The sequence below is a fragment of the Dreissena polymorpha genome, chromosome 4, assembly GCF_020536995.1.
Source record: "Dreissena polymorpha isolate Duluth1 chromosome 4, UMN_Dpol_1.0, whole genome shotgun sequence".
Classification (NCBI taxonomy): Eukaryota; Metazoa; Mollusca; class Bivalvia; order Myida; family Dreissenidae; genus Dreissena; species Dreissena polymorpha.
This window is the reverse complement of record NC_068358.1, coordinates 71,431,874-71,442,777: the sequence shown is the minus strand read 5'-3', so window position 1 is coordinate 71,442,777 and position 10,904 is coordinate 71,431,874. Positions and strand designations below refer to the sequence as shown.

The 10,904-nt window shown below is 36.1% G+C and overlaps 1 long non-coding RNA gene across 1 annotated transcript; it reads right to left on the bottom strand.

The window, feature by feature from the left end:
* Positions 1-7: 7 nt before the first annotated feature.
* LOC127877667 (uncharacterized) lies at positions 8-6,177 on the bottom strand. Its single transcript, XR_008048519.1, has 2 exons — positions 5,858-6,177; positions 8-1,042 (listed from the first exon to the last, which is right to left on the bottom strand). It is a non-coding gene; the product is annotated as an uncharacterized LOC127877667 (long non-coding RNA).
* Between the last annotated feature and the right edge of the window lie 4,727 nt (positions 6,178-10,904).

Below are 10,904 nucleotides of genomic sequence, written 5' to 3'. Positions count from 1 at the left end.
CAAGTCATTAAAGACTTAACTTTATTGCATCAACCATTTAGCAGGAATAAAATATAAAGAGAAAAATTATGGCAATTTTTTCATCTGAACACACAAGTCTTGATATACACTCCCATTGCATATAAAAACGACAGTTTACTATTTCTCCGTTCTATATGTCAGCATAAAGACAAGATGGTATTCACTGTGCAATAAAACACAAGCAATCATATTACAATTGCTTTTAATTATATGAACTGTACCTTCACTAACATTCAAGAATTTTAATATAAATACATGATGAAAGATGAGCTTTTTCTTGTCTTAAAATAACTTGATACTTTGCAATGACCAAACAATACAACTCAACATACAAATTATCCAACAAAATATATTTTAATGACACAATATTTTTATTCAACAATAGGAATAGCTTAAGGTTGTAACGTATTACACTAAAGTCACAGTGTCAATCTAAGCAAAGAGTAGAATCATAAAGAGATGTCCACAACGGATGATGTGCAAGCTGGCTCTGACTCAGATTTCCACATCAGTTGATGTGCAAGCTGGTTATTAAAAGGATGTGAACAACCGATGACGTGCAAGCTCTAAGACAGATATCCACAACAGAGAATGTCCTTGCTGGCTCTGACTAATGTCCACAAGTAAATAACATGCAAGCTATCTCTGACTGATGTCCTAAACATATGACGTGCAAGCTGGCTCTAACACAGATGTCCACAACAGATTACGTGCAAGCTAGCACTTACACGGATGTCCACAACAGAGGATGTACAAGCTGGCTCTAATACTGATGTCAAAAAGAGATGACGTGCAAGCTGGCTCTTACACGGATGTTCACAACAGATGACGTGCAAGCTAGCACTAACATCGATGTCCACAATAGAGGACGTGCAAGCTGGCTCTAACACCGATGTCCACAACAGATGACGTGCAAGCTGGCTCTGACTCGGTTGTCAACAGCAGATGTCAGATGGGCAAGCTGGCTCTGCCTCAGGTATGTACACAGAAGATGATGTTCAAGTTGGGAACAGTGCTACAGCTATAAAATACAAACACCATGTTTCATACTATCATATTATTTTACTACATGTATTTCTTCTACAATACAGAACATTATACTCATTATTTGCATTCTGCTATTGATATCTTAAGGTTTACCAGATGCTTTGTGTGAAGATAGTTCATAACAGAAATTAGCCGAAAAACACTTTTTAGACATAATGTGCATTCTGCTTTAAGAAATATAGCTCAGAATTCACTGGTTAAATCAAATTTTTTGGACTAAATTGGCGTGCCATGCAGACAAAATGTTGAGTTTTGAAACTGTGTCGTATCTGGTGTGAATCTTGAGTTATTTAATTTGGTCAGTATATCAGATGTGTACACCTGTTATATGTTAACTGTAAGAGTTTAGAATGTCTTGACAGTCATTGTGTTTGTAATACATTGTGTTATCTTTCAGATTTGTGTGACAGTTAAATATAATAATCAATAATCTTGTTCTGCATGCTGGTCAAATTGTTCCGTGGTAAACACCTACCCATTGTGGTCAACTCGTACCTGTTTTTTAGTCAACTTGTACCTACCCGAACGAAACCCATACCCGATATACAGAAATAGGTGTAGGATGGTAAGCTTATAAGTCAAACTCATAGAGACAATTTTTATTTTCCTCTTGATGTTTCCACTTAAATTATCTAAGCATTGCTCACGCAAGTTGTCTGCTGCAGATATGTATAAGCAGCGAAAGTGTTGATGAAAATTGACACTTGTGGTTGATGTCTTTCAAGAATTTGACAATTGTGACAAAATAAGACAAATGAAACAAGTTGAATAGTTTGAATGAGGTACGAGTTGACAACAAGAGCACCGCATAACGGCTGCCATGCTCGGCTACAGGTGCTTGTCAGATTTTTTTTTTTAGAGGTCACAATGACCTTGACCTAGTGACCCCAAAATGGGTGTGGAGTGTAGAACAAATCAACATGCATCTACATATGAAGTTTCAAAGTTGTAGGTGGAAGCACTTTGATTTTAGTGCCAATGTTAAAGTTGTATAGTAGAGGTCACAGTGACCTTGACCTTTGACCTAGTGACCCAAAAATGGGTGTGGCGTGTAGAACTCATCAAGGTGCATCTACATATGATGTTTCAAAGTTGTAGGTGGAAGCACTTTGATTTTAGAGCCTATGTTAAAGTTTTATATTAGAGGTCACAGTGACTTTGACCTAGTGACCCAAAAATGGGTGTGGCGTGTAGAACTCATCAAGGTGCATCTTCATATGAAATTTCAAAGTTGTAGGTGGAGCACTTTGATTTTAGAGCCTATGTTAAAGTTTTATATTAGAGGTCACAGTGACTTTGACCTACGTTTAACCAATAAAAACGACCAGTTTGATAAACGCTGAAACAAAGTGTGTACAATAGTATAGCACGCTTAAGTTATTGTTCATTTTAACTGGTCAGCATTGGTATTCGACATTAAAGCATCTCTGTCACACCTCAAACTTTTGATTTAAACTATTGGGCATGGCATACAAAATGGCGGTCACACAGACTGATAGAATATCTGATACTTGACATAAAAGATCGCAATTTATAACTTAAGTTTATTCTTTCTTAAATGCCCTACGTATGTCTTAAAGGTATGTTAACGGTTGAAACAGAAGGTATAGGTTGTTGGTAAAGCCTGTCTGATCTATGTGACTTTCTGTTCCGGATGCATTATTTAAATACATAAATGTTAGACGTGTTTAAATCAATTCTATATGCTTTTATCACGAATAATTGTATATGTTTATTCGCGTATGCCGAACCGTATATATTTCTCGTTCTGCTGATCTGACATAGCGATGTCTGTGTGTGAAGTATTTACTCTAGTAATATATGTGAACATTTGAGCCGCGCTCTGTAAAAAGGGAGTTTAATGCATGTGCGTAGAGTGTCGTCCAAGATAAGCGCAGTTTGCACAGGCTAATACGGAACGACACTTTCCGCCTAAACTGTTTTACTGCTATGAAGAGACTTTCTGTAGGCGGAAAATAGTAAAAAGACGTAAAGAATTGTCGTCCCAGATTAGCCTGTGCACATGCATTAAACCCCTTTTCACAGAGCACGACCCATTTAAATAGATGCCTATTGTGGATGTTTTTATCAATTTGATACGTTTACACACTAAACCTGTGTATGGAGTTTAATTAATCAATTAAAGTTCAATAATCTTATGGTAAACCCTTATCTTATCGTTGAATTAACAAATGGTCAGAATGCTCCACGTGAAAGTCTCGAGTAAACCCTTATCTTATCGTTGAATTAACAAATGGTCAGAATGCTCCACGTGAAAGTCTCGAGTCCGAAAGCCCTATATCGGATGGTAAACATAAGTTATCCTATGATAATATTCTTGGGATGCCATTATTCCTAATAAGTCTTTTTTATTAGTCTACAGTATTCCTAATGCTATAGTTATGAAGGCTTCACATCTGGTAGAATAGTACTTGATCGATACAACTCATGAAACCCATACAATACTACATCATTAAATATGTTTTCACAGAATTACGAGTTCATACCCGTTTAAACGATGATTCAATAATGGAAACTAATATGAAAGTTTTTTCTCTATAATATCTTTAAAAATGATATGACAAAGATGTCAAAATTGTGCGTGTTCTTTTTAGTTATCACGACTTAGTAACTATTTTAAACAATTACACCAACTTGTGGTAATGACCTTGTCGACCATTCATAATACAAACGGTTTAAATGCATTTAAAGCGCTTATCTGCCCTATTTGTATCGTCCGAACTTATCCTTACCACCATTGCCCTCCTCTGCATCAGCGATTTCGAAGCAAGCAGTAAACAAGATGTTTTGCTTGATAATGTCGGAACCACGACCTAGTTATCTCGTTCCTCCCACGAGTTAGTTGTTCTCACGAGTGAGCGTGTTGTCATTTCCACGAGTTACTAATTTGATGCCAAGAGTAACATATGTTGTTACCACGACTAACTAAATCGTTCTCACTACCTACTCACTCGACTTACTTAATCGTTCCCATGACTAAATAACTGGTTCCCTCGACCTACTAACTCGTTCCCACTAGTGACTTAATCGTTCCAGGGACATACTTTCTCGTTTAAACGGCTAAATAACTCCCTTCCACGAGAAATTAATCTGATCCCCACTGTATATTGAGCCCTAGGTCTACTAAAGCTACATCTATTGTGTTTCATTTCTTCCACATCGTTCTGATGTGATGGCCTGATTGAAGAAGGTCCCTACCACGCCAACTCGCAATAACGGCGAATTAACTCGCAATAACGATAAAAAAGAGGCGCTAATACAACATTAACTTTCCGCGTTTATGGTATTTTTAGTTTAAAGGAAATCCCTCCTTACCGAAAATTAAGTTTATGCGGAAAGTGTCGTCCCTGATTAGCCTGTGCGGACTGCACAGGCTAATCTGGGATTACACTTTACGCACATGCATTAAGCGCAGTATTCTCAGAACGTGACTCAATATATCCGCCAGAACGAGATAAAGGGCGATCTATACGACAATTGTGAAACACGGCATACCGATATGGAAGAAATCTGCCCCAATACATGAAAATATTTTGCTGACACATATAAACTTCCAAAGCAGTTTTGCCGGTACCCCAGTTTTGCCATATGTTAAATACCCGTATAATTATCTCCCATGTTTTATTCGCACTTGGCGCATTAATTATTTATATTGCCGCGTATTTCAATCGAATCGTATAGACTGGCAACATTTTCCATTACATTGAAGAGATAAACGAATGAAAATATCATAACAGAACAGAACAAAATAGTCTATGTTGACTTAAGCATGTAAAGCTCATCGTCGTTTATACATCAACTGTTGTCATATCAAATTAACGCCAAACGGCTGTCATAACAAAAAGTATACAAGATTATTTTTTTCTTAACAGGGATCACAAAAGCCAAATACCCGTTCTTAAACTGAGTATTTATCTGAGTCTTATAAAAGGGGGGTTTGAGTTAAGAAGAACAACACGGTCGATAAAAGTTAAATTAATGTTATAAAAAAGGAATATGTTTACTATTTCAATTTTTTATAAGTTGTTATCTTTTCTGTTCATCAAATAAATAATAGGCCCATCAGGTATTGAGTTTGGCATTTATCTGGCTATAATGTGTAAAATGCTAGTCTGTCCATCCGCACAGTCTGTTCATGTGCTAGTTTTGGTATAAGTCCCATTTTCGCATGACGCTACTCATACAAGTCATTGTCTTTAGGGGAAATAAACAACATATGTACATACAATATACATCCGTCAGATTATTACTATTATTGCAGAACAAATATACTGTCCACAGTGAAAATGTGATTTTATAAAATACCGGGTACTGATTAAAGTCATAAACTGTGAAGCTGTTGCTTTAAAGATTAAGTCGGAAATCACCGCCAATATCCAATGGTAGCGCATTTTCTAAAATGAAACTTTTTCTGGGATCCCACCACACCATGTATTACGGTCCTCTGGTCTTGTTCTATTTTTGTGTAATAATATTTTGTTGAACTTGAAAGATAAACTAAACTTTATTATTTTATAAAAAATACCGGTAGGCTCATTAATGCTCTACCGTCCATCAAATAATCAGCCGTCGTACATGAACAAATGAACATCGCAAACAACAATGCTAAACAAATCAAAGAAAACCACATTGGAACGAATGCTAAATATAAACGAAAACTTACTTTGATTCAACTAACTGGATAGGAAGGTGAGTTGAATATAATGTTAATTGAGAATACCGATAGGAAAAATACAAATACGTGTACTTGTAATAAACATTTACTTACCTTTAAAGACAATAAAGTTTAGATCCCCGGCGCTTTGACCTCATCGAAATGGTATTAATTAATTAACTCGACTGGTTTTCAAAAACATAACATTGTACAACGTCAATAACAAGATCAGTGCTAGCTCTCTCAATTGGCATATAACACTTCTATTCGTTAAGCAGTGAGCATAGTCGGAACACCACCATGAAATGATATATAACGCGAACATTTATGATTGCATTTGAAAGAAAAGTTCATGGCTTGAATATTCATTTGAACCGTGCTCTGTGAAATGAGGGTTTCATGCACGTGCCGAAAGTGTCGTTCCAGATACGCATATGCAGTCCGCAAAAGCTAATCAGGGACGACGCTTTTCGCTTTTTGATATTTTCTGATTAGCAAAAATCCAGTTTTGGTGGAAATTGTTGTCCTTTACTACTGCGTACTGCACAGGCTACTCTGTGACGACACTTTACGCACATGCATTAAACCCCATTTTCACAGAGCATAGCCCATGTAAATTTTCAGAGAAAACAGTATGAGCCTCGTGGAATCAAACCTGCTGAGAACGTATGGGTCTGCCCTTAGTAATGGGCCCGACACCTGCGCCATCTGTTATTCGGATGCCCTCTGCGCTATAGACGTCGTCCAGGTTTACGTCTTTTTTTTTTAAGTCAGACAGGTTTATCACCACCGAATGCATAATTTCTGAAATGTTGATTTTCCACGAATAAAACTTTTTCATATGAATGACTCTAAGTAAATGTGTGCAGAAAAGTCGATATGTAGAGATTGTAAGTTAAAAAAGCTGTTTCTGAAATAAGAAGTTAGTAAGTGTCCTTGTGCGTTTTGACTGCATCACTTCAAAATGCCAGAATTGTCACATTCCTCTTTTGACAACACTGTAACAGACCCTACTTGTTCCACTCTTCTTTACAAATCCTACTTATATAAGTGTTTCAGCATTTTGAACATTAAGCGAAATCCTTTTAGAAAAAGTTGAGTAGGCGTTAGTTGAAAGATGCATATACTTTAACCATTTAAAATTATGATATTTAATCTTCAGTTTATATTTCATAAAAAAAAATGGAAGTAAATGTTAATTTCAATGACGCTATTCTTCATTATTGTACTTGTCTATAAACACTGTTTCTCTAATTGCGGATATGTTTTGATTAAATCTTGTCGGTAGGTCTGTTATGTTTACTTTTGTCTTTCTGTCCCAACGGTGTTCAACTTGTTATTGCCTTCAACAGCTAATGAATGCGAATTCGTCAAGTTCCCTGTACAAATATTCTATTTGTTTTTGTCTAGTACAATATAAACATATTCAATTCATTTTTACTGGTAAAAATGTGATAATTGTCAATCTGTCTTCTTCTCAAACAATGTACACATATTTTGATTATTGCATATGACAGCAGTAACTTCGTAATCAAACACGAAACTCATATTTGCGTTGAATGCAATAGGAAAATTGTGTGTGCTTAGTTACCGACCCTCTTCTATCCTACGTTGTATTTACCAGTACACGACTTTATATATTCTTCCGTCTTCAATATTCCAACGTGTTGCAGTGCGGACATCCGTTCCACCTTGACTGCACGCGGAAGCTCCTCGAGCACAAGTTCGTGAGTCACCGGCTCATCTTACACTTCTTGCTGCGCCCTCTATGTAAGGTTATGCAAAGGTTTAAATGATAAATTTTAATACATTAACACTTCATTTACTATGTGTAGTTGCAAGTTCATTTACCACTTAACTTGCCAGAACAACTGCTAAATACATGATTACACAAGTGAAACTCGACGCTATAGCGAGCAGCGTCATGCGAAAATGGGTGATGATTCGAAGACACCCGCACATTCTGGTCAAGAGCTACTGTGTCCGCCTAGAGACCAGAAACAGTGTGAGCTCTGTTGCAACCAGAGTAGCTCCTAATCAGAATGCGCGGATGTCATGGAATCATCTGTTAAAGAGCGTGTGCTTTTAATACCGTCACCGATGTCTACATATAGAAAACTTTTTGTTCCTGTTCAAACTAACTTAATACTACCAAACTAACTTAATACCAGGGTTTTATGTTTGAATGCTAATTCAACACACACATGTACAACAATGTGAAGGTTGTGAAGCCACTGCAAATATTGATTTGGGTCTGTACTAGTTGCCTCCCATGGTTTGACCTTTGTGAAATGTTCAAATACTAGGTGTGTGGAGCGTACCAATACTAAATCACTAATACTTTTAACTCAAGCAAAATGCTTTTTAGTGGTTGTTGCTGATTTTGTCAAATATTTATTAATTTATATAAAATGTGTAAAAAACTCATTAAACATATATTTCAATATAAATTAAAGGGATCTTTTCACGCTTTGGTAAATTGACAAAATTGAAAAAAGTTGTTTCAGATTCGTAAGTTTTCGTTTTAGTTATGATATTTGTGAGGAAACAGTAATACTGAACATTAACCATGCTCTAATATAGCCATTATATGCATCTTTTGACGATTTTAAAACCTAAAAAATATAAAGCGTTGCAACGCGAAACGATTGAACAATTTGGAGAGTTCTGTTTTTGTCGTTAAATTTTGTGAAACTACGAAGATTGCTTATATAAGGTAAAAATTACGTCACGTATGTGTACTCGGCGGAATAGCTCAGTAGGCTAAAGCGTTTTTACTTCAGGACTCTGGCAGGACTCCAGGGGTCACTGGTTCGAAACCTGCTCCGGGCAATGTTCTTTTCCTTTTTTTACATTTTTTCTTGATTTTTTACTGGAGCTTTTACGTTCCAATGTTTACATTTATCAATATTAAGCATTTAATGAATAAGTTAAAAAAATGCCAAAATCTGTGAAAAGGCCCCTTTAAAATGAAAGTTAAGAAGAACATGTGTCAAAAAATGCAAAATAAGCCAGATATTTAATTCTGAAATCGAAAATGTCTGTACAGTCGAATTCGCCAGCATGTAGATCATGCATGTACAATGTATATCTAAATTTAGTTTAACGGTTCATTTTAAATTCCTGCAACGATATCTATTCATACGACACACGAACACTAACTAAAAAGACGAATGCTTCGGTTATTGTAGGAAAATATGTTCGAAATAACTTCGTCACAATCGGCTGATTTGTCTTTGCTAAAGTTTATGAAATTCGTCTTTAATTTATAATTTTTCTTGAATATTTTGTGTTATTGTTACATATTTTATCAATATATTACAATTTAACACATATAAAAAAATCGTATAATCTCGCTTTAAATAAGTATTATCTTATTGCATTTTTTTTTCAATTTTCCATATGCATTATTTATATCCGTAAATAGTTTAAGTCACGCATACGCAAGTAAAGAAACACCGGCAAAGTAGCGAATGCTGGCCCCATTAAAGGCCCCACGCGATGACGTCAGAAGGATGACGCGGCTTATATTGAAAGGGCTTGACAAATCCGATGACATCGTGAGTCCTTCGGATCGGTATTACAAGAAACAGCAGGAGTCCGCGATGGCCCATTACGCATATACAATTTGCATCAAATGTCAACAGGTACCCATTATTTTTCCAACCGTCAAGTATATGGTATATTTTCCTTGGTTTCTCCGTGTTAAAGGTGTATTGATCAGCCTACACATGGGGCATAGACCTCATCAGTAAATACTAACACGTGATTGCATGATGAGCAAGTCCTAGAAACGATGCTGTTAAAAGATGTATTGTTATCAAATTAGCCTTCCTCTCAAAAATCTGTGTGCGTAAAAGGTCGTCACAGAAAAATACCACAAAGTGGAAAGTGTCGTCCCTGATTATCATGTGCGGACTGCACATGTTATTCTGAGACGACAATTTGCGTACATGCATTAAGCCCAGTTTTCTCATTAAGCTCGAAGCATTGACCTCTGGAGTAAAAGTCTATCGCTAAGACCACTCGGCCATCCGTGCTCATACAATAGACTGATTCCGGAAAAGCACGAGTTTAGAAAAACCCACTAATCACGCCGGTACAAACAACGCTGGTCCATTAAGTCAACCAATGATAGCTTACTTTAATTAATAACGGTTGATACGGTGTGTGATCTTGAAAGGATTATAAATGGGTCATGTTTATTTGTACCAGCGGATTAGTGGGTTTTTCCAAAAAGGTGCTTTTTCCGGGATACATATATTAGTGATGTACTCAATACTTTATATAAGCAATCCTCGTAGTATCACAACATATAACGACACTAACAGAACTCTCCGAATTATTCAATCGTTTCGCGTTGCAACGCTTTATAATTGTCAGGTTTTTTAATTTTCAAAAGGTGCATATAGTGGATATTTTAGAGCATGGTAAATGTTCAGTATTACTGTTTCCTCACAAAAATCATTACTTCAGCGAAAATATGCGAATCTGAAACATGTTTTTTTTTATTTTGTAAATTTACCAAAACGTGAAAAGGCCCCTTTAATCCTTCTTGTGTTCAGAATAAAAGAACACACATCATGGTTGAAGCCTTGTAGTATTATATGAAAATATTGACGCATGTATATACACGCATCCAATAGGGAGGAACACGTCTTTGGAGGTGCCACGTGCATCAACACGTGCAGTTCTTGCTAACCAGCTTACCTTAAGCTTCTCGTGCAATTAATATTTTTGTACTAATTGTATACATATGTTGTTTGTTTATGACATTTCCTGTTTTAATAATGTGTTATAATAATGACAATTGCGCGAGTTGTTCCTATTTTTTTTAATTCTTTACACGATATAAAATAGTGTAGAAACTAGCAGGCGTTCAAACTTACTTTAAGGTACTCCAATAAAATGTTCGCCGCTGGACTAATGAATAATGTCTACGCACATATCAAAAGTTATTGCGCTTTGTTTTCGGTTAAAATAAGCGTTTTGCTTTTCAGTTGAAGCAATGAGGGTACGCGAATTTTAATATTCTTTTTCAGTGTTGCAAAACATTTATTAACAGATATAATATTAATTTCTCATACCCAACGCATTGACATGTGTCCTGAAACAAATAAATGTCTTAGATGTACAAAACAACACCAAAATCCTTAGTTAC